Consider the following 24,626-nt stretch of genomic DNA (forward strand, 5'->3'; position numbering starts at 1 on the left):
TCGAGTCCCACATCAGGTTCCCTGTGGAGAGCCTGCTTCTCCCTCTGCCTATCTGTGTGTGTGTCTCATGAATAAATAAATAAAATATTTTTTTTAATTTTTAAATAAAAATAAAATCACCTTTAATTGGAAGTTAATTAAATAACTTGCCTAAAAATCATATACTTTATTAACGTATCAGATTGATTTGTAAGGAGACCAACACAGCAAAACTCAACAAAAAACCCACAAAACTCTCAAATAAATATAATTAAGCTTTAAAAAGTGGATTTGTCCAACATCTAAGGAATCTAGAATTCAGGTATGACAATATACACCCTAAACAATGTTTTTGAGAGTACACTGAAAGAGCTTTTTAAATTGCTATTGAGATGCTAAAATTAATCTCAAATTTTATTCTTTCATCTGACATATCAAGTCTCACCACAATTCAAACACAATTTATTGTATTTGGTACTAAAATCCCAAGTTCCTAAAGGAACAGATTTCCATTTATCCATTAAGATCACTGAAGAACACCTTTACATCTTTCTGTTTTTACTTCTCTCATTATTTCTTTAAAAGAAAGAAACAAAGGCAGTCTTATATAATGCTGTAACTCAATAATTTTATCAGAACACTGCAATATTTACCGACCATCCACAGATTTTACAGTTTATAAAAAGAATTGTATTCTTTCCCACCTACTTAAAGAAAGACCCCTCCACCCAGATGGCCAGGATGGAAGCCAATATCTCAAGCTCAATAAATTCTAAACAGAGCTCAGAGCTTGTTACTGTTCCTATTCCTGCTCAACTTGTTCCATGTCCTGTGTTCCCCATTTCTGTTAATGGCAGTAGCATTCTCAGAGTTAGCTAAAACTAGAAGTTCTGGAGCAGTATTTTGTCCATCCTCTCACCTTCCACATCCAGCTGCCAAGTCTTGAAAATTCTTCCAGTGCAACTTCTCTTTCTGTCTGTTCCTTCCTCTGCATTCTCAACATACTAGCTCAGACTTCATTATCTCTTGTTTAAACCAGTATCCAAGTCCCTCTCTATTACACCTTACTTATAAATGCCTTTGTTTCCAATATCTCCATTTCCATTCCATCCTACTTATAAATGCAAAATGGAACTTTTCCTGAATGAATTCAGGAAAATTTTGATCACATGTTTTCTCTCCTTAGAAATCTTAAACATCTTTCAAAAGCCTGACAGAGAACACCCAACTTATTCAAGGACTTCTATTATCTGGTTCCAATCTACCTCCTCAACTTTTTTTCTATTTTCCCTATGGAGATAGTATGAATGGATGCCTCCTTTAATCTAACTGAGATGAAATTTGCAATTGTTCCCATTAGGCACCTGGTTTTCTTAATTCTGAGTCTTCAGAGTTGTTCCCTCTACCCAAAATGCCATCTCTCTGCACAGACAATGTCTAAATTTCTTGCATTCTTCAACATACAAGTCAAATGCCAACTCTTCCTAATTTTTCCTGACTACTCCTCTCTACTTCCCACTGCTGCCCTTGTAGAAATATGCACAACTGGGATGCCTGGGTGGCTCAGCGGTTTGGTGCCTGCCTTCAGCCCAGTGTGTGATCCTGGAATCCCAGGAGTCTCACGTTGGCTCCCTGCATGGAGCTTGCTTCTCCCTCTGCCTATATCTCTGCCTCTCTGTGTGTGTCTCTCATGAATAAATAAAATCCTTAAAAAAAAAAAAAAAGAAATATGCACAACTAACACTAACCTTCCTTATTATACATGTCATTTCTCACCATGCATATTTGTTTTATATACGTTTTACCACCTGTACTAGAAAATATGCTAATATCTAAGTGTTCTACTATAACCAGACACTAGCTAAGCCCTCTACATATGTATTTCTGTTTGTAGGGTCAAACAGACAATTTTACCTCATTTAATTCTGAAAGCTATACAAGTCCTATTTTTAGAAGAGGATACTTGAAGTACAGAGACACAGATAACTAACTAGTCAAATAACTAGCTAACTAAGTTGCCCAAGTTGTGGCCCTGGAGCCTACATGGTGAATCATGGTGCCACACTGCTTTCTCAACACTGGGCTTCCATCTACCTTCAAGAACCTCAATACAGTCTGGATGATCTACTTCCACTATGGGCCTATTTGACTAAATTCAGAAAGTTTTGAAATTAATTCTTAAAATATCCTTTGGTAAATCTAATGTGATCTAAGAGAATTTTTGATTATTTATACTCATAATAGTTGATATAGGCATCAAAAGCCTTGTAGGTTGAGAGAGCTTAAGTAGAAAAACAAAACATGAACAGAAGAACTATGTTTAACTTCAGACATTAGAAGAAAATTGCCATTCCCCTCAGTACTCATCCTACGCAGCAACTCTCAAACAGCAACAACTCCTAAGACAACAGAAGAAGTAGAAGAAATGCTGCCATTTATGCATGGATAAGCTGTACACTCACATGCTGAGAAAGATTCCCATATGGGAAAAGAGAGAACATAAACAAAAGAAATATGCCAGCATAGGAACAAAAATTGCCCTTAAATGACAGTTTCTCCTGACACAGAATGAAAGATAAGTATAATTCCCTAGAGGAGAGAATGGGGAAATCAGAACAGCTTTCATTTGGCAATGATAACATATTAAGAACAATTTTACTCATAGATTTTTCAGTCTTTGAAATGCTGACACTCGGCATTACCAGAAATGACATTCTACCCACTACCATTACTATTATACATATCAATATATATCAGAGTGCAGATGTAAGAAATCCTTGATCAGTGTGGATAGAATGTTAGATCTCCAAAGGAATAAAAATCTTCACACTTTTTCACTGAAATTCAATTTCAGTCTGTCTAACCCTTCTACAAAGAGTATATTTATGAGACAAGTATATAGGAAGAGTAGACATTCCAAAGTTCTTCATTCTAGAAAATGTGTATTTCAAAATAATTCATTCCTGTGATTCCATTTTATACTACTTTTTAAATTTATATAGAATGTGTCTTTAAAAGACCACAAAGAGCACAGAAAATGACATAAATGTGGATAATTGGCATGTATATGCACACTTGAAAAGTTATAGTAAGAGTGTTGTGAATAAAAGGTTGCTCTAAATTATTCCACTGATATATGTTACTTATGTCAATGTTTATTCTTTAATGGAAAATCAATTTTGGATGTTTTTGCTCATTGATGTGCATGTGCGCAAATATATAAACATATTTACATATATAAATATACATATAAAGAAATATATTTACAGGGCTACCAGTTTAGCAGCTAGAGGGAAAATACAGAGAAACACAGTGAAAATGCAGAGTTGAAACAATGTTTAAAACAACTTAAAATCAGTTACAATGCTACTTATTTCCTCAGTTTGTTGGCTAGTGAGAGAGACATTGTAGACAGATTTCTCAATTTTCCTTTAAGAAGCATAAGGCTTTTCTAATCCTCAAAAATAAAACTGAGTAGTGATAATGTTTCTTTTTCTTTTACCCAAAACAAAAGAAAATAACAACATGTAGAATTTTTCTGGAAAGTAAAAACACCAGGTGAAATTAACTTAGCTCTAAAGCAATTTTCTCTTTCAGTGAAAGTTCTTTGGGGCTTTTCTGAATCACTTACCACAGAAACTAAACCCTGTTTTGGGCATCCCCATTCTTTCTCACTTTATTTCAGTTATTTAAATACACCGTAAGTTTTCCTCTCAGATGAGATGCTAATCATGAGGCCAGTCTTCTTAATCAAAACTGAAAAGCAAATGAGTACTTGTGTACTTTACCATTATTCCAGTTACCAATGGTAGAGGAAGTCCTTTGTTTCAAGGATATAATAATGATCATCTACAGATTCCTTCAGCTTCTTTTAACAGCTATCTGCCCACATAAATTATTTTACATGAATGGTGGTAGGCTTAGGGGATCCCCATCTACATTATCTATATGTCTGTTTAGCTAATAGGTGATAATAATTTGGCCACAATGAGTTTAAATTGGCTATATATTGGTTTTCTAAGCATTTCTATATTTTAAGTTCCATACATAAAGTTCATTTTACAATCAGTCTTGCACATTTTCTTCATCAGTTCTGTCTCCAAATAATACATGAAATCCTCAAAGTGCTTTTGCTAAATTAAAAAAAAAAATGATTTTTTCTATACTAAAAACTATAGTAATCAAAACAGTATGGTACTGGAACAAAAACAGACACTCAGATCAATGGAACAGAAAAAAAAAAAAAAAAAAAAAAAAAAGAAGAGTCCAGAAATAAACCCACACTAACTTATATGGTCAATTAATCTCTGACAAAGGAGGCAAGAATATGCAATTGGAAAAAAGTCTCTTCAATAAATATTGTTGGAAAAACTGGACAACACCATGCAGAAGAATGAAATTGGACCGTTTTCTTAATGCCATACACAAAAATAAACTCAAAATGGATTGAAGAAAACACAAGCAGTAAATTCTTGGACATCAGTCTGAGCAATATTTTTATGGATCTGTCTCGTCAGTCCACGGCAACAAAAACAAAAATAAACAAAAGGAACTACATCAAACTAAAAAGCTTTTGCACAGTGAAGGAAACCATCAGTAAAACAAAAAAGAAACCTGGTGAATGGGAGAAGATATTTGCAAATGATACAACCAATAAGGAATTAATATCCAAATAGATGAAGAACTCACACAACTCAATATTTAAAAAACAAATAATCCAATTAAAAATAGAGAATCTGAATACCTGTTTCTTCAAAGAAGACATACAAATGGCCAATAGGTATATGAAAAGGTCCTCAAAAAAAAAAAAAAAAAAAAAAAAAGAAAAGGTCCTCAACACAATTACCAGGGAAATGTAAATCAAAACTACCATGAGAGGGGTGCCTGGGTGGTGCAGTTGATTAGACATCCAATTTTTGGTTTCAGCTCAGGTCATGATCTCATGGGTCATGAGACTGAGCCCTGAAGTCTAGCTCTGTACTCAGTATGGAGTCTTCTTGAGATTGTCTCTTCCTCTCCCCCTGCCCATCCTACTCATGCAGGCTCACTCTCTCTGCCTCTGTCTCTCTGTCTCTCTCTCTCTCAAATAAATAAATAAATCTTAAAAAAACACACACACACACACAATGTGATATCACCTCACACCTGATATCACCTGTTGAAATGGCTATTATCAAAAAGAAGAGAAAGAAAACTTGGTAAGGATGTAGAGAAAAGGGAATTCTTGTGCACTATTGGTGGGAATGTAAATTGATGAAATCACTGTAAAAAGCAGCATGGAGGTTCCTTAAAAATTTAAAAATAGAACATATGATCCTGCAATAGGACTTCTAGGTAGTTATCGAAAGAAAACAAAAACACTATTTCAAAAAGATACAGGTACCCCTATGTTCACTGCAACATTATTTGTAATAGCCATAATATGGAAGCAATCTAAGTGGTCACTGATATGAATAAAGAAGTTGTAGTATTTATATACAATGGAATATTACTCAGCCATAAAGCAGAATGAAATCTTGCAATTCACAGCAACATGGAAGGTATTATGATAAGTGAAATAAGTCAGACAAAGATAAATACCATATGAGTTCATTTTTATGTGGAATCTAAAAAACAAAACAAACAAAAACAAACAGAAACAGAATCATAAATCCAGAGAACAAATTGATGGTTACCAGAGACGATGAGAGTTGGGGAGATGGGCAAGATAGATAAAGGAGGTTAAAAGGTACAAATTCCAGTCACAAAATAAATAAGTCACAGGAATGAAAAGTACAACATAGGAAATATAGGCAATAATACTGTAATAACTGTGTGGTGACAGATGGTAACTACACTTATTGTGGTAGGAATTGTGTAATGCATAGAATTGTCAAATCATTATGCAGTACACCCGAAACTAAATAACACCGTGTAGCCACTATAGTTCAATTTAAAAAAGATGCAGTATACACACACAGTCACACACATAAACATATGTATGTATATATATGCATAGATGTGTGTACTATATATATTTATAAAACACACATATACAATGGAATAATACACAGCCATAAATAAGAATGAAATTTTATTATCTGCAACAACATGGATGAACCTAGAGGGTATTATGCTAATTGAAATAAGTCAAACATAGAAAGACAAATATTATGTAATTGTCAGAGGGGAGGGATGTAGAGTTGGCAAAATAGGGGAAGGAGATTAAAACATACAAACTTGCAGTTATAAAATAAATAAATAAGGTGATACAACATTACAGCATATGTAATATAGTTAAAAATATGTAATGACCTTGTGTGTCACAGACGATAAGCTAGATTTATCCTGGCAATTACTTTGTTTTATATATATATATATATACCTGTTTTATATATATATATATACACACATATATATATATCACTATGTTGTAACTTGAAACTAATACAATATTCTGTCAACTACAGTTTAATAAAAAAATAATAATTCATTCTCTATGTAAGGTATTTAATCAGATATATATTATGTCACAAAGGCTTAGCTTGGTTATATTTATATTGCCATTACATCTCAAGTTTGTAAATGCTGTTGACTTTAAAAGTTGCAAGATGCTGCTACCTTAAAAGATCTGCAAGAATTGTATGAAGTTTATAGTATTGATAAACATCATCCTGCCTGTATGGAGAGTCTTTGGTCTCAAAAGCCTAACAAAGGAGTAAATTTGGCTATTTATCATGTCTCCTACTACAGTACTCATTTAGCCATGTTATACATATTTAGTTCTTCTAATCTTTTCTCATAAGTCAATCTCATCGACTCATTAATCTTTTTTGGTCCTTGTCTCTATTTCCATTTGGGTTAGTAGGGAGGTAGCATTGTAGCAAAGACTTCCCCTCTTTTTAATTTTGATTAAAACTTCTCAAGGACATGGACCATGTTTACTTGAATTAAAAATGAGTTACATAAAGAAGATGCTTTATTGGAGATAATCTTGAATCACTTTGCCTTTTGCTAGGTGACAATGTTTTAAATAATATTAATTAGGAATACTGTATTTGTTGCTTGCTTCTAGAAAAGAATGGATCACAGCTGAGCACATTTAGACTTTTACACTATAGAGGAGCTGTGTGTGTCCAGGTGTGTGTGTATCCATGTGTTTTGGGATTAATTACTATTACTAAATGCCTTGTGATAAAATAATTCTCCTAAAGAAACTGAATTACATTTTCCCAGTGGGAATTAACATTGTGCATGCATCATAACAGGCGGTCCCTGTTCTCCTTCTTAAAAAAATTGTCAAAACGATTTTTGAATTCAGTTTCCAATGAATATTCAGGATATTTCCCCAAAAATGCACAGCATTCTGCCCATCAAATGATTCTTTTTTAAAAGATTTATTTATTTTAGAGAGAGAGCACAAGCAGGGAGAGGAGTAGAGGGGAAGAGAGAGGGAGAGAATCTCCAGCAAACTCTGCACTGAGTTCATTGCCCAAAGGGGGCTCAACCTCATGACCCTGACATTATGACTTGAGCTGAAACCAAGAGTTGTACATTTAACTGACTGAGCCACATAGACATCCCCCATCAAGTGATTACAGTCATCATTAGTTTGTATTCATTTCAACTCATTGTTTTGTATAAGATTGAATTTAAAAAGTTGAAATATGAAGGTGGAAAAAAACCCATAAGCAAATGAAAAAATTATATAACATAAGGCCCTTTGTTGAAGATAATTTTAAGAACCTATGAGAAAGAACCTACGCCTTTGCATTCAGAGGGATGAGAAACTCTAAGGGAAAGAAAGACTTAAAGCAGATTCAGGAATTGGAATTTAAAGGAGGATGCACAAGATTCTGACAGATGAAGAAGGGAATAAGAGCATTCAGGTACTGGGGAAATAGCCTGTCCAAAAAAAAAAAAAAAAGAGAGAGAGAGAGAGAGAGAGATGACTTCAAGTAAAATAATGGAAGAAAGAAAATGCAAATTATTCAACTAAAAACTAATAATATATCACTGCAGAATGAAGACTGAAAATGTGAATATTAAATCTCAACAAATAATAAGAACATAGGCTAGATAATAAAATAACATTTGGGGGTTCTTGGCTCCAAATTTGTGTGAACGATTCCAAGATTTTCTAGCCCTCATAATCAAGACTCCAATCTTGGAGGCTATTAAAAAAATAACTTTAGCAGTAGTTTAAATTAGGATATGAGGAGTTCAGAATTGGCATTAAAGCCACAGAATTGTCCAAACAAATTGTTAACAAGACTTTTTAGAAATGTAGAAAGAGAGGAGAGTAGACCAGAAAGGCTTTGCTGAACTCTGTCATTGGCTTGTTATGTGGTAACCATTCTGCACTCACTCAATTTATTCATCGGTAGAATGTGTCTAACAAGTACCTTTCCTATTTGTTGTGATGGCTAGAAAAATGTGTCTAAAAGTACCCACCAAAAATGTCTAACATATAATAGATATCAATAATTGGCAACTATTACTACTATACACTTTCCCATTCTAAGATGTCTTTGTATAATATGATTAAATGCTTTTTGTCACCTCACCCCTCAACCATGAACTGCTTGTCTTTCCTTCTCCACCTGTCAAAAATGTGAGTCTTTCAAGTTGTTATTATTATAATTTGATACATAACCAATACATTTTATACCTATTACATGCCTCCTTATAATTTTTTCTCAAAGCCTTTTCAATTTTTGTAATTATCTTGGGATACAACCTATATAATAGATTAACTGACCATATCCCTTTCAATAAATAATCTCAGGACCCAACAATTCATAACCTAAAGGAGACTCAGAAGTGACCTGGTCCCTTTAAAAAAAGGGGAGGAGGAACACCTGGGTGGCTCAAAGGTTGAGCGGTTGAGCCTCTGCTTTGGCTCAGGTCATAATCCTGCAGTCCTGGGATCAAGTCCCACATCAGGATCCCCAAGTGGAGCCTGCTTCTCCCTCTGCTTACGTCTCTGCCTCTCTCTCTCTCTCTCTCTCTCTCTCTCTCTCTCATGAATAAATAAAATCTTAAAAAAAAAAAAAAAATGAAGTGACCTGGTCCAACCATTACCAGATGTAGAGTTTCTTCTCTAACAGATTAACAAATAATTAAATCAACCTCTGTGAAATATGTTCAGGAGTTCCGGGATTTCTAATGAAAGCCCACTTCAATCTGAAGCAGTTATAATAAATAGCTCTTCCTTTGACTGAGCCCCCACCCCCAACTTCCATCATGGAAGAACAAGAAAGAAATCTAAGTACACTTGTGTCCAAAGGTCATTTGCATTTGGAAGCCACCTTGACTCCTGGGGCCTCTCTTCTCCTGTCTCTTCCTGAAGTGGGAAGAGACATCTTCCCTCATCATTTTGGTTGGGATCTCCTGTAATACTTTTAAAATGTAACTTAAAGTTAGTTAAAAATAAGACTCCCGAAATGTTAGTGTAGTTGCGATTCTGTATCAGTATTACTGCCCCTGAACAAGATGTTCAATATCTGTCAATGCAAGCCAATATCAAGCTAGTTCCGGGGGTCAGCCCAAATAATCTTAACAATACAATGTTAATCCATACTGAATTACCTAAATCCATTAAACCCTTTCCCTTGCAATATGAGGAAATGACTTCTTTACCATCTCCTTGTGTATAGAGACTTTATATTGATCCCAGTAGCAATGACCTATTCCATCCTGCTGAGATTGAACTCTGATACTGTCAAGCAACATACTGTTAATTTATTCCAGTCCTGAAGGCTCTTCAAATTTGATCATCCTACCAGCAAGGTGTTTATTGACAAAGTAAGTTATATACCATGATAAGGGACAGAGCCCCCTGGCAAGACACAAGAAGTTTTCACTAATACATAGATCCATATAATTAGCATTCCTTTGACTCTAGTGTCACAGGCTTCAATACCATCAAAAAATGCCTTACTGATATCTAAATATAATACTTCAACCATGTCTGGCTTTTTATTTTAATTAACAAAAGAAATACAAAGCATCTTGTAGGATGCCTTGGCATCTAGAGAAAATAAATGAAAATTGAGGTTAGTTGCCTGCATGTCACCTAGAAAAGAACATTAAACAAACTTCCATGCCATAGGCAATTGCTAAAATCAGAGGTTGATCAAAGAAACTGATCAAAACTTTTCATCGACCAGCCTAGCTTCCTACACCCCATCAGTAAGGTAAGTCCATAAATTATTCCTTGAAAAGATTATAGATTTCCAAATAATTTAGAATTATTATTCTAAAGGGAGGTTTATACCTTGCTTCACTTATCTGAAAATAAAATTTATATTTAAAAATTGGAGGGATAAGCTCTCTTTATATTTTATATGTTTTATAATATTATAATGCCTTTATATGTTTTATATAAATGTTTATGTACTTAAACTTTCAAAACACAAGCTTCATTCTCTAAATATTTGCAATGCTCCTTTTACAAAAACCAAAAGGTAAATAACACAAGGAGACTTCATACATGAGAAGTCTGCACAACATAGAATATATTTTATGAATATTCATTAAAAGGGGCACAAAACAAGTATATATGAGGTGGCTGGATTTGCAGGAAAAAGCCCAAATGTTTCCCTAATATTTCCTTTTCCTTTTAAAATCTTATTTATGGGGATCCCTGGGTGGCGCAGCGGTTTGGCGCCTGCCTTTGGCCCAGGGCGCGATCCTGGAGACCCGGGATCGAATCCCACATCAGGCTCCCGGTGCATGGAGCCTGCTTCTCCCTCTGCCTATGTCTCTGCCTCTCTCTCTCTCTCTCTCTCTGTGACTATCATAAATAAATTAAAAAAAAAAAAATAAATAAAATAAAATAAAATCTTATTTATTTATTCATTTATTTGAGAAAGAGAGAGAGCACAAGCAGGATGGAGGAGCAGGCTCCCCACAGAGCTGGGAGCTCAATGGCAGGACTCAATCCCACGACCCTGGGATCATGACCTGTGCTGAAGGCAGATGCTTAACCGACTGAGGCACCAGGTTCCCCTCCTAATATATCTTTTAATATTTTCCATAGTCTACGTCTTCATTTAAAAAAGCCAGGGCACCTGGGTGGCTCTGTCTGTTAAGCACCCAACTCTTGATTTAGGTATAGGTCATGATCCCAGGATCCTGGGATCAAGCACCACATCAGCCTCCATGCTCAGTGGGGAGTCTGTCTGAGAATTCTCTCTCTCTCCTCTTCCCTCTGCCCCCCACAATGTGCATGTGTGCACTCACTCTCCCTAAATAAATTGTTAAAAATAAATAAATAAATACAAAAACATATAAGCCTCCTTAATACTCTATTTAAAACAGGAAATTACCCTCACAGCAACAAAAATTAATTCTATAATTACTGACAGTCTCCTTTAGAGACATTTCACCAAAGGAAAGACAGTGAATATTCAGATCAAGGTTCCATTTAAATAAATTGTCATCATCACAACTTCTAATGTCTCTTTTACTAAAGAAGCAGCTGCCAGATGAATAAATGCCTCTGTCCACCATGTTCACAGAACAGTAGGCCCCCTATTCATGAAGGATACCTTCCAAGACCCCCAGTGGATACATGAAACCACAGATAGTACTGAACCCTGTACATACTCAGTTTTCTCTTATATGTACAAACTTATAATAAAGTTTAATATATAAATTTGGCACACTAAGAGATTAACAACAACAGTAATAAAATATAATAATTATAACAGTATACTCTAAAGTTAGATGAATGCAGTCTCTCTTTCAAAATATCTTATTGTACTGTACTCACCCTTCTTGTGATGCTATAAGATGATAAAACATCTATATTATGAGATGAAATGAGGTAAATGACACAGGCATTGTGACACAGTGTTAAGCTATCATTGACAGTGTTAAGATATCATTGTTAAGATATCATCAGATATCTCAGGAGGATCATGTGCTTTGAGACCTTGGTTAACCATGGGTAACTGAAGCCAAGGGAAGCAACACCAGGGAAAAAAAGGGGGACTACTGTAACTAGTGTCTGTCTGTCTTTATTTTTTTCCAAAAAGGAAAACTTTCAACACCGTTTTAGAGTCTGGATGATGTTAGGATTCATTACATTCCATACCAAAGCTTAGAAAATAATAGCAGTTTGGCTCTTATCCTTCTCCCATAGTAGGATCAGGGAAAACCTTTACCTCCCAATTAAAACACAGTAGAAGGAAACTAAGACTTATTTCCCTGGAGCAAAACTAAAATATTTAGTTTTTAGTTTGTCAAACTGTCAAAGGTGTGGACTTTAAAAAGAGAGGGAAACTGCAGATAATTCAGTGATTTGTTATGGATCTATTCAAGCATGACTTAAAATGTTTGCTTTTACTTAAGGTTAAAAAATTTCTCAGCCACTTATCCCATAGGCCCTGTCCTATTCCTTACTTGCTACAAAGAGTTGCAGAGTTCCCAGCACAGATGCATGCTCCAGATGCAATGCATGTCTGACCAATAAGTTACAAGCAGAGCTACAATATTACTAAAACTGCAGCTGCCTAGATATTTTGCATTTAATTTTGAAGATGTTCAATATTAAATCTTTTATTTTGCCAATAGTAAGAATTGCCAACACTTAAAAACCATTCTGTAATCCCAATGTCATTCTTACCCAGATCCCTTTTAGGTCCATCCACTCTAAATAACTAAGTCCAGGATGTGTTCTGAAGCATATAGGTGGATCTTAGGTGATTTCCAGTAAATGGCATTACTATAAAATGTACATAGAATTCAAAAAAATATCACAAATTAATTTTAATCCAAAGAGCTTTCAAGGATTCTATAGTTTTTAAAATATTCTAACAGAAAGTTAAAGTCAGGATGGGATGAGATCCCAGAAAACTATATTTATTGTGTTAATATATCATTTGTCTTGTGGGCAAGTAACTAAAGGTCATTTGTTCTTCATGGCAAGTGTTGAAAATAGTTTACGTTGAAGGTCTAACTTAAAGGAACAATGTGAAACCCCTCAAGCCTAAAATGACCTTTTTATGCCAACACAGATGTCTAAATCTTTTAAAGAAGGGAGCAGTGATGTTTGTACTCTGATTTCTAGTTACTTCAACTCTCTTTTCCTAAATGACTTTGATAGAGATACTAAAATAATTTCCTGCTTTATAGATCTCAGTGTACTTGATCAGCCATCAGAAGCAGGTATCAAAGTTAAATGTCAGACTGAAAGGGGCAAGTTTCCAAGCCTACATTTGTCAAATAAGAAGGAGTTTATAGAAGAGGGATGCATGAGATCAAATTTATTTAGCGGGGGGTGGTGAGAGGGGCTTCTATTCTCTGAGGTCTAGTGGGCTTCTGGAGGCTGTTTAGGCATCTCACACAGTACGTTGCAGAAACCCAACAAGGCCTAGCCTGAGCATGCCTCCTTCAGAACAGTAAGGGTATGAGGAAAGAAAAATAGAGAAAAAAGGAAATAAGGCTAACAAGGTTGCAGGCTATTTCACTTGACAATAAAACCTTCGTATTTCCAAATGGCTAGGAGCTTTTAGAGATTCTTCCCTCCAGATGTTCAGTAAAACTCAGAATTGTCACATGATGAAAAAGATACATCTATCCGATTAGTATTTACCCATTTTCAGGGGAGAAGTTGGCCATGTTCTTTGCCACCCCAAAGAGGAACTGGGACACCTATAAAGAGAAAAGAAGGCTCTGCTGGAGATACTGGAGTGTATGTTTTCACTTTTTCTTCCATATCAGCCGGGGATGATTTTTCCCTCACGTTTTGCTAACCACATATTGGGGTTTCTCCCTGTGAAAAATAACCCACAAATGCACCCAAAAACGTTTTCTAACTTTTAATGTCATACACGAAGACATCTATATTCATTTTATACTGCCCACAGAGACACATGGCAAAATTGATGTTCAAGCCCTAAATGCAAACCTCTCTTGGGTTCACAAGTCCTCCTGCACTTTTATGGCAGATTTCATACATTCAGTGTGCTGCTTTGTCACCTTTGGGTGGCAAAACAATAGCACAGTACAGACAGCAATGAAGAGAGAAGAGATCGTTTGTTCTATAGCACAGTTTTCTTCAGGTCACATATTTATCAATATACAGTGCAAGAACATGTATCCAGGGCACCTAGAACAGATTCAGATTTTAGCTTGAACTTGTATGGAGTCCTTAACTAAAGAAAAGAATTGCTTCCTGTAATTTTGCACTGTGGTTTCCCAAGACTGCTTATGAGATGGGCATTGAACATTCAGGGGGTAAAACAAGGAAGAATATAGATTGCTTTTGAGAGTACTTTTAATATCACTTTCCTTTTATTTAATATAGTAAATTAGCCTATTGTCCTTTTGTATGAAGCATTTTCTTTAAAGATGACCGTTAGTACTATACAAACACACTTTGAGACAGGTATTAAGCCAGTATGCCCGAGTGTGGCTAAAACCCGAACAGCTATTTTTTTCCACTTACACAGGAAAATTCAGGGAAAAATTGGTTACATGGGCAACTAACAGTTTCTTTTGGAATGCTTTCATGGAAATTCAGGCTGTATTTGATACACACACCATATTTTTTTTAATGGTGTTGTGTGGGTGGGTTGGAGGCACATGAAGAGCTTCAAAATCCATATAAATATCCAAAATGGGCATGGAGAAACTCTCTCATTTCCTTTTTATTGTCTATTGCTCATTTGCTAACTTACTTGTAGCGTGATACTCTAATATTCCTTTATGCCTATTTTAACTTAAACATTAGCACCAGCTTCCGAAAACACATGGCTAAAAATGTTATCACCCCCTCAAAAAAGATTTTGAAAATAACAAAATACCAAAGGGGCTGCCACATTCAAAATAAGAGGTAAGACAAGCTTTGCCCTATTCTTTTCCCATTCCAAAGCCAATCAAGATAGACAACCCGACCAACAAACAAAAATCCAATATCTTTTTCTTTCTTCTCTCTTCACGCCAGAGCTGCTGCCTGGGTGGTAGCCGCTCAGGCTGGTTTTTGTGCACTTGGAGTGAAGGGAGTAGTTAATGGGGAAATTACAGATGACTCTGTATGGTGGGTTCTCTGATTTACATTTGTGGTAAAACCCAAGGCAACTGATCTGTAACTCTGACTTGAATCGGGCCCTTACATGGAAATTTTTCCAGGCTGTGGCAGCACCTAAATAGGCTTTTGGGTAAGGTTTGGGAGCCTCTCTTCCTATGGTAGCCTCTGCCAGGGTATTTTAGCCTTCTTCATTATACTAATCATGTTCACTCTGAACATCCCTTACCACACCCATCTCCAAAACAATGTTCACTATTTGCAGGCTGATGTCTGGTTTAAAAAAAAAAAAAATTCTGAGGCAATGCAAATTGATAAATCTTGGGTCCTGAATTTTAGAAATAATCTTTGAATCAAAAAGTAGAGATGCACAAAAGTCCTCTGGAGTGCACTAGTAACCAAAGCATATTAAATTGACCAGGATAGAAAACCATAGAGGAGAACAATGGGGTAAAGGACACATGGAGGGACAAAGGAATGGATGTATAAAGTTCTGATAAATACTGGATCGCATTTCAAATCCACGGCTGTCCAACACAATTAACACTCACTTTAAAAGTATGTATGTAATGGAACTCAGTCTACCTTCCTTGCACTGTTTTCCCTCGTGGCATAAAAAAATTGCTTTGTCTTTCACTATTGTAGAGATTTGCTGTTTTATACTCCTAGTAGAATTCTTTTTCTTAAGGTAAATTATGAGCCAGCAAGTCACTACATGTTCAGAATGTATTTGCTGAATTAGGAATGCAACATCTTCACTCCATTTAATTGCTTTAAGGCAATGAAGTATAAATGACTTTGGTTAAGCAAGAGCTACCAGCAGACACATATACTCACCAAATTCTTGGTCATACTGAAATTCTTAAGCTCAAACTAATCAAAAGAGGAAGGAAGAACTACCATCTGTCTTCCCTTCATATTTAGTCTGTTAGCTTCATATATTTCAAACTGGTTAAAAAGGGCTTCACAACTCAAAGTGCAAATGTACTACCAATGAAAGCTCAACAACTGAAAGAGCTGTTGATTGTGGTAACTAACTAAAATTCAGGTAATAAAGGAAATAAGGGTGCTTTGATTGATTGTTGAGACTCATTCCCCAAATCTAAAAGTCCCTGAAAAGTCTCACCCTCTTTGCTATGAAGCAAAGATAACAACATTTTCCCCCGTAGGAAACACCTTGTCTAAATTAAAATAGATTGTATACTATGGTACATCTATCTCTGAACAACTGCAAATAAATGAAAAAATAGGTTCTAGGCCATAAGGTACAGACCAGTAATGATCCTAAAATGATGAAAAGCAATCATTTCATAGACTTTGGTAGAGTTGCTTTGAAAAGTCAATGATTCAATCCCCTCAAGTATTAATAGAAACAGAGACTCAGGATTATAATAAACTCTTAAGGCCATCTTGTCATTGGCAAGTGATGCTAAACAATGTTACCATATCTGAAACTCTTCTTGGAATCTACAAGTGATACTTATATATTTTGTTCTTGATACTTTGGATGAAAATTGGCCTTTTATGAAAGAATGGGCTGCAATATAGTTTAGATTTTCTGCTATATACAAGGTCTCATGTTAGATTTGAGATGTAAAGTTTTATGTGTGGATTTTAAATTTTTTTAAGGAAGAATACATTGAAATAAGAAAATTCAAATATGTATGAATGCCATTTAAGTCTTTTGAAGACTTCTTTCCCCTCTCTACTTCATTAAATAAAATATTTTACCTGCCATGGGCACAACTGATAATAGAGCATGATTTTTCTCAGTGTTCAATGCTTTTAGCTACTTTACATGTTGGTTTTGCCAAAAGGGCATGGTATCCCAAAGGAATCCAATCTCTTGAATTTCACTAATCTCTCCTACAGCCCCTAATAAATTATATCCTTCTCTACTCTGGGGCTTTATATGGGGGGGGTGAGGGAGTGGGTCTCATCATTTTCTTCTAATGAGCAATCGTGAAATCTCTAGTTAAAAGTCAGTGTCAGCAGTACTCAGACTTGTCATGATTATCAAAAACAAGGAAAGTCTAAGAAACAGCCACAATCAAGAGAAGCCTAAGAAATATGGTATTAAATGTGTTTTCCTGAATGGAATCCTGAACAACAATAAAAAGAATATTAAGGAAAAACTAAGGATATCAGAATAAAATACGGACATTAGTTAATAATAATGTATCAATACTAGTTCATCAATTATAATGTAACTAATGAGCCCTACTAATATAAGATGTTAATAATAGAAGAAACTGTGTGTGGTGGGGTATAAGACAACTCTGTATTGCAACTTTCTGTAAAGCTAAAACTCTTCTAAAATAAAACTTTTTTTTTTTTTTAAATCAGTGTCAGTAATGATGCAACTGAACCCTCTTTAAATGCAGAACTGGGCAGCCTGGGTGGCTCAGTAGTTTAGCGCCGCCTTCAGCCCAGGGTGTGATCCTGGAGATTCAGGATTGAGTCCCAAGTCAGGCTCCCTGCATGGAGCTGCTTCTTCCTCTGCCTGTGTCTCTACCTCTCTCTCTCTCTCTCTCTCTCTCTCTTTGTTTCTCATGAGTAAATAAATAAAATATTTTTTTTAAAAAGCAGAAGAACTTACATCAATTGATAACCTCGAGTGTAGAATGTATTGGCTGATGTGAAATAACTAAAAGCTTGATACAAACTCTTTAGAAATAATATTATCTGTTAAGATTCCCTGTCCACAATGAAAATAAATAACTCCAAAGTTCTCATGCTTTAAAAAAGGAAAAATGCATGGATAAACCATACTAATGTGTAGAATGTATACATGGAATGACTAGATAAGGAAATAACTCCATACTCTTCACCCTACAGCAGACAAGACTAGGCAGAGTAATAAAAAATATATGCATAGCTCCTCTTGCATTTATAAAGTATAGAAAGGCAAGATAATCAAGAGACCTGATGGGTTTACTGCTCTCTATAGATCAATTGCCAAGGTAAAAAACTGGAATATGTTTTCTAATCCAGACCATCTAATAAAAATGAAAGCAGATAATAATACCTTTGAAAGTTTCAAAGTGATTCACATTTATTATTTCATTTTATCCTCACAAACACGGTTTGAAACAAATAGCATAGATTATTATTATCACAGTTCATGGCATGGAAAGGTTATGAAACCTACCATAAGTCATACCATAAATAAGTAACTGAATTCAAATGAGAATCTAGCCCTCCCAACTTCAACCACCCCATCTAAACTTGTACCTGAGAATAGTGTGCTTTCCAGAAATTTTTTTTTTATTTTAATGTTATATTTTATAGTGAAATGCATGGCATTCCAAGTGTAACAGAAATCTATATTGAGACTGTTCCAACATATCACAATTTCCTGTAAAACATAAATGCTAAATGAAATGAAAAAAAGGCATAAGAGTGTAAAATAAAATTGGTCAATATCATAATGAAAACAAATGTCAAAAAAATACAGTACTGCTTACAGAATTAAGTATAGAATTATTTACAAAAAAAGAATTATTTACAGAATTCAACAAATTTGTCTCCAAATGTATATGACTAGAGTACCACTAACATTGAATCTGCTTATTGCATGCTCTATCATCCTTGCCTTGTAAAGTAATTTATTCCACCGTAGCATGGCAGCTTAGAACACTCACTGCTAATCATCTGTCAGTAGCTACTTTTGCTATAAAGTTGTTAACAGAAGAGTTAAAATTCATCTTGTTTTCAATGAACCATTGTCAAGTTAAGGATATCTAGTCACAACCTGACATTTATTCAAGAAACAGTGGAATTCAGTTCTTGTTCAACTGAGTTACAACTAAAAAAGTCATCAGAGTTATTTAGTCATTCAATGACTAAATGACTACTGAGTGTCTTCTGTGGGCACCAAAATAGGGACCCAATATGAATAAAGCACAGCCCCAGTATATTGGAACTTAGTCTAATGAAAGGAAATCAGTATAATTAGGTACAGAATCACAAGACTTGAAGGGAATATCAAAAAACCTCTTGCTTTTTTTGTTGTTTTGGAGGCAGGGAGGGGCAGAGGGAGAGGGAGAGAGAATCTCACGCAGACTCCACCCTAAGCTCAGAGCCTGACATGGGGCTTGATCTCACAATCTTGAGATCATGACCTGAACCAAAATCAAGAGTTGGGTGCTCAACCGACTGAGCCACCTACGCGCCCAGAAACTCTCTTATTCTTATTCCTTTTCCTTCTCCCACTTAGAACTATAAATGAGCCCAAAAGATAATTAAAGTTCTGGGAGTGTTATTCAGAAAAAATAATTCACAAAATGGTCCTTGGGAACATAATTCCAGAGAATTTAACCAGGCTTCATTAAAGTATCAACTAATAATGAATCTGGATATTGATTTATTTTCAGCTTGAGTAAACACTTGAGAACAATGGTTACTTGGAGGTCAACTTTGAGAACAACATAGAAAAGATACAAGTCATTCTAGTTTAGGTTCAAGGATCTGATTAAAGAAAGTATTTTAAGTTGTCAAGTATATCTTATAGGATGCACTATCATCCAATATAGCACCATTCATGAATAACTGCTTATTAACTAATGTAACCATAGAAAGTGTAGATTTGTGAATGAAAGGCCAAAGAACCATGGGATTTGGGGCGATGTGGTATAGCAAAGCACACAGATCTATATCTAAAGTGAAGTTCCAACAGAGTCCTTTCCTGGCAAAACAAAGAGGAAGTTGAGTTTTGACTCTGGATAATTTCTAAGTGTTATAAATCATTCTACGTTTTTAAACTATGTTTGAGGATAAGCATGACGTGGATCCCATAACTTTATTCTATGACAATAAATTCAGTTGTGGAATATGCCACAATGATCTAAACTGTTCAAGAGAGAACAAACTTGAAACAGTCTAATGTCATAACCAAACAGAGCTAAGTTGAAGAACAATCATCTCCATAATCCTTGATCCAAAAAGTGTTATGGGGGGAAAGGGAGAGGTAGAATTCCAAAATCTTAATAATTGCAACTTCTGCTCATTTTCAAGCAACTCTTATACAAGCAAAAATACCTATAAAGAAGAGTAATGCCTAAACATCAAGAGGTTACTTAAAGTTTACGTAAACTTTGGAAAAGTCAAATGGGGCTATAGATCCTTAGAGACATGGTCTGCCTCTGTCTTTTCTGGCTTTAACTATATGGCAAATAACAATAATTAGAAAAAGTGCCATTCATTTTTAACACTTCTCTCAGATCCTTCCTTATCACCTAAAAATTAACCAGCTTCACTGTTACGTCTGAGGAAGTGAGAATTCCAGGAATTTTGACTGTCTGGCTCAGTGTACCCAAGCTTCACAATTTCCAGGTAACTTATGTAATGTTATTGGGAGTAGCAGAAGAGAAACAAAACAACTGTACAAAAAGCCTTAAGGGATTTTTCTCTTTGGCTGGTTAAAATGTTCAGAATTATTTAAGAGCTGGAAAAGGAACAATAAACCACACCCTCAAAGAGCTCCAGTCTGAATTCCACCATTAGTTTATACCAGGTTTTCTAATCCAAAATGTTAGTGTATTAATGAGAATAAAAGAAAAGAGCACCCAAAGAATGTGCTGGTGTAATCTGGGCTTGTCTGAAATCAAACTTCTGAAACATAATTTGGTTAAAGAACGTAGACTAAGTTTATGACTTTGCACCTTGCTCTTTATGAATATACAAGTTCTCTTGGCTTCCTCCCAAAGTACAAAAGCTCATCTCTCCACTATTTGTGGTTTCTACAAGCACCACTAGGCATGGAATTTGTTATGACACAGAGCTGTTCTGGACCTCATACTAGAGGAAGCTGTGAAAAAAACCATCTTACCTATAACATAGTCCTTTAGCAAAGACACTGAAGATAACTCAGTGATGCCACTGTAGAGAATATCCATGAACATTTATGACCGCAGAAGTTTTAGAACATGTGAAAGACAAGATGTATTCAGATTGTCACTGTTTACAAAATTGCTGGAATCCCTCTCTCCAAAATATTACTTGTTGAAGATATATTTCTACTTGTCACAAAAAAAAGTAGAAGATTTTTAATGTTTCTTTTTTAAAAATGAAGTTCCTATGTTTCACCTTATAAACTACAATAGAATCATCCTAGACTCCCAAAGTGGGCAAGGAGGTAAAGGATTGGTTTCAGAGCCTGAAAGGATATGAACAAGAGCCTTCTGATAATGACACTGCAAAGGGCCTTTGTCCCAATGTTTGGGGATTTATTCATTAGCCCCTTGTCACATGCCAGGCATCATTTTCAGTGTTTCATATGGATGACTTCTGTCAAGACTCACATTAGACTAATAAAGTAAATAATATTAATACCATCATTTTACTGGTATGGAAACAAAATCTAAGGGAGAATGAGAAACTTTCCAAAGATCCAATAAGTCAATGGACAGCGAGGATTCCAACTCCAACAACCTGACTCCCAGTCATGCTCTTTGCCCTTCTGCTGCACTGCCCCTATCAAATGAGCTTACACTCTTTCCAACCCTATCTTTCTTAAAGGAGCATAAGCATGGCCAACAGTAAAGAGCTGAATGTGATCTTGATTTGTTCTGCTTCAGTAAAATATTAATTCCAAACAGACAGCAATAATTTCTCAGAATCCCCCCAGCTTCATTCATTCAACAATTTGACAAATATTTACTGACTGCCTTTTATCTATGAACAAAATTGATGAATACATAATCTCTCCCCAAAAAGAGTTTACAATCCATTACTTAAAAAGGTCTATACACATAATTGAAATAAATGAAATGAATTGCAGAGTCAGATCATTACATTCATGTGCCTAGATCTTTACCAAGAGCTTAAAATCAATACACACTGAATACTGGCTCACAAATCTTTGCATGAACTGGCCTATTCCCACTTCTTTCAGGGCCATCTCTTACTACTGCCCTCCCCTCTCCCCAGGCTGAGTATGCTGCAACACTTGACCTCTTTCTCATTCTTAAACTCACCAAGATTTCTCCTGTCTCAGGACCTTTGTTCCTTTTCCCTCCTTTCCCAGATTTTTCTATGGCTGGCTCCTCCTTTGCATTCAAGTCACAGCCTACTAGCACCTTTCCAAAGAGGCCCACTCTAAACCACTCAACCTGATCTGGCCTACACTCTCCACCTTCTCACCCCAAATATAGTTCTATCACAATTATCTCGTTGTATTCACACAGCATGTGTTGCCATCAGAAATGAAGTGTTCTTAAATTTTATTGACTTGCTTATGGTCGGCAACCCCATCCTCATCCAGAAAGCAAGGCCCACAAGACAAGGAGCCTTGTTCTAATCTCCTGAACAAGAAAGCTTTCACAAAGTTAACAGCATGAGATACAGATTTTAATAGGGATGTGACATCTCTGCCAAGATGGGGCAATGAGCACTGCAAAGAGAGGGAGTAACACAAGCAAATACACAGAGGAGAAAAATCTGGAGCCTGTTCAAGAAACATGGAATAATCTACTTTGGATGGTATACATCCAAATATTTTAAAAGTAGATTGAATTAATATCATGGTGGGTCTTCAATGTCAGAAGGAAAACTCCTGTGGGTAGTAGAGAGCCACAGAATATTTCTCAGTAAGGAAGTGACATGGGCAAAGCATAGCATAGCATAGCATTAGAAAGATTAAAGCCTAATTTAATAGTCCAGACAAAGGATACAAATAACATTTTAAGTCACTCTGATAAAACACTAAAACTCTTTGCCTTTTTTTTTTTTTAAATAGAAGACTCCCAAGAGAGAACAGGAAGAGAACTATGAACTTAGTGCTGCTAACCACTGGAACAGAAAGTACAATGTTACAAAGTATAAAGTTGAACATAATGATGAAATTTGTTTCTCTAATATCTGTTCAAAAGCCTTTTGCAAAATAAACACAGATTTTATTATATCAAACCACCCAAAGTGACTCATCTCTTTGGAAATGTGTCTCTGGCATCTTCTGTCCTCAGGCTTCAAATTCTTTCAGAAAATCAAGCAGATTAGTGGCCTGATGACAGGACAGAAGTCAGAACTTGAAATTCTAAATTCACCTCTGCCACTGACTTGCTGTCCTGACATGGAACTTTATATCACTTTTGTATTTGTAAAATATCTACATATGATGGGTGTTTAATAAATCAACTAATCAGTGACTAGGAAGTAATATGCATTTTCAAAATAATCACACTAATACATTGAGATGTATTTACAGACTTGTAATGAAGTCACTTAAGAAGTATTCTTGAATTATCCTGTGCTTATTTATTTCACAATTAGGCAGTGAAGATAGAAATATTCACATGAATGCATACATGTATGAATGTGTGTGTATCTTAGAAACAGTGGCTTTGTCCTTAAAAATTCCCAGATAACAAAATCGAAAAAAAAGTTTCTTTTTAAAAGACATGATGATATAAACACTAGAAAGTTTAAAATAACACTTGTATAAACTGTTTGAATTGAAGAGAAAAAAAAACACCCCAAAAGAGTTTTGTCAGAATAAAAAGGAAACAAGTCCCAAATCCTGACAGCAACATAAAAGCCAAATTCTCCCCCTTCCTTTCATAATGGCTTTTCTATTGAGCTTCATTTTGACCTTTCATTACTTTCCCAACATTGAAGAATATTGCCTTTCAAAATTCTCCATTTCTCTGCTGGCTGTACTATTATTCCTTCTCCCATTGTTAGGAGTTCTTAGCTACGGGTGCCCCAATATGAAATACACAATCTTTGGTTTCTCCCTAACAAATATAAACCAGCATTTTTACACACTTTCCACTTTAAATTCATACCCTGCATAAAGAAGAAAGATAATCATAGAGCCATAAACATGCCAAGGAACAGAAAACAGAAAAGTTGGTGATCTATTTGCTAGAAAAGCAGCAATCTATCTTGTAATCAATCTAGAGCCAACACACCCTTCCCCCCTCGGCTGCAAAAGGATGTGTGTGTATGAAAGAACTCAAACAGCCCTTAATTCATTAGTCAGAGCTTGGAGGGTGGACCAACAGCATGATCGGATTGATAAAGTTTCATTACAAATTAGCCCATATCTTTGATGAAAACAAGCAAGGCAGAGACTGTACCATAATTTTATCCTCATAAATTAGTCAACCAGACAAACACTAAACAGAGCTTGCCACATGAGAGGCAAACTAATTTAATTAATTCATACACAACACCTCATTAAGAGCAGTTGTAGCACTAAGGTTGTGATCTTGTTGAGTTTGCACTGTTTTTCAAAAGAAAGATGTCCACTTAGTTGTCAGGGATGAGGGGCCAAGATAGAGGCAAGATATATTTCTTTGTGTATTCTTTCAATTGGGAAGATCTAGTAAAGGGAAGAATGACATAAACAAGTTCTCTATTCCCACAATCCAAACCAGCATATACAAGACTTTTAACATAAATGTTCATTTTAATGGACAGATCACATTTTGCTTTTGCTTTTGTTACGTGTTCCATTCTTTCATGTAGTAGTAAAAACAAATACATTTCTTCACTGGCACAGTATAATTCTTACTTGATAAGGTAAATAAAAAGAAGGAAGGAAGAGGGAGGAAAGAAGAAGGAAGGAAGGGAGAAAGGAAGAAAGAAAGGAAATAAATTGTTTGTAAAGATTACTATAAATTATTCT

At 35.4% G+C, this 24,626-nt stretch overlaps 2 protein-coding genes across 12 annotated transcripts in view; one reads left to right on the forward strand and one right to left on the reverse strand.

Annotated features, from left to right (window-relative positions):
* SOX5 (SRY-box transcription factor 5) overlaps positions 1-24,626 on the reverse strand; it is a 997,462-nt gene that overhangs the window by 910,236 nt on the left and 62,600 nt on the right. The window contains exon 1 of one of the 11 annotated variants that reach the window (XM_038577069.1): positions 13,562-13,580. The exons of the other annotated variants lie outside the window; for them this stretch is intronic. The gene's annotated coding sequence lies outside the window, so the exon portion shown is untranslated. Of the gene's footprint in view, positions 1-13,561; positions 13,581-24,626 lie in introns of those variants that run through there. 11 annotated transcript variants of the gene reach the window in all.
* LOC610488 (heterogeneous nuclear ribonucleoprotein A3-like) overlaps positions 1-24,626 on the forward strand; it is a 91,932-nt gene that overhangs the window by 62,621 nt on the left and 4,685 nt on the right. The gene's annotated exons all lie outside the window — the stretch shown is intronic.

The sequence above is a fragment of the Canis lupus genome, chromosome 27 (genome assembly GCF_011100685.1).
Source record: "Canis lupus familiaris isolate Mischka breed German Shepherd chromosome 27, alternate assembly UU_Cfam_GSD_1.0, whole genome shotgun sequence".
Taxonomy (NCBI): Eukaryota; Metazoa; Chordata; class Mammalia; order Carnivora; family Canidae; genus Canis; species Canis lupus.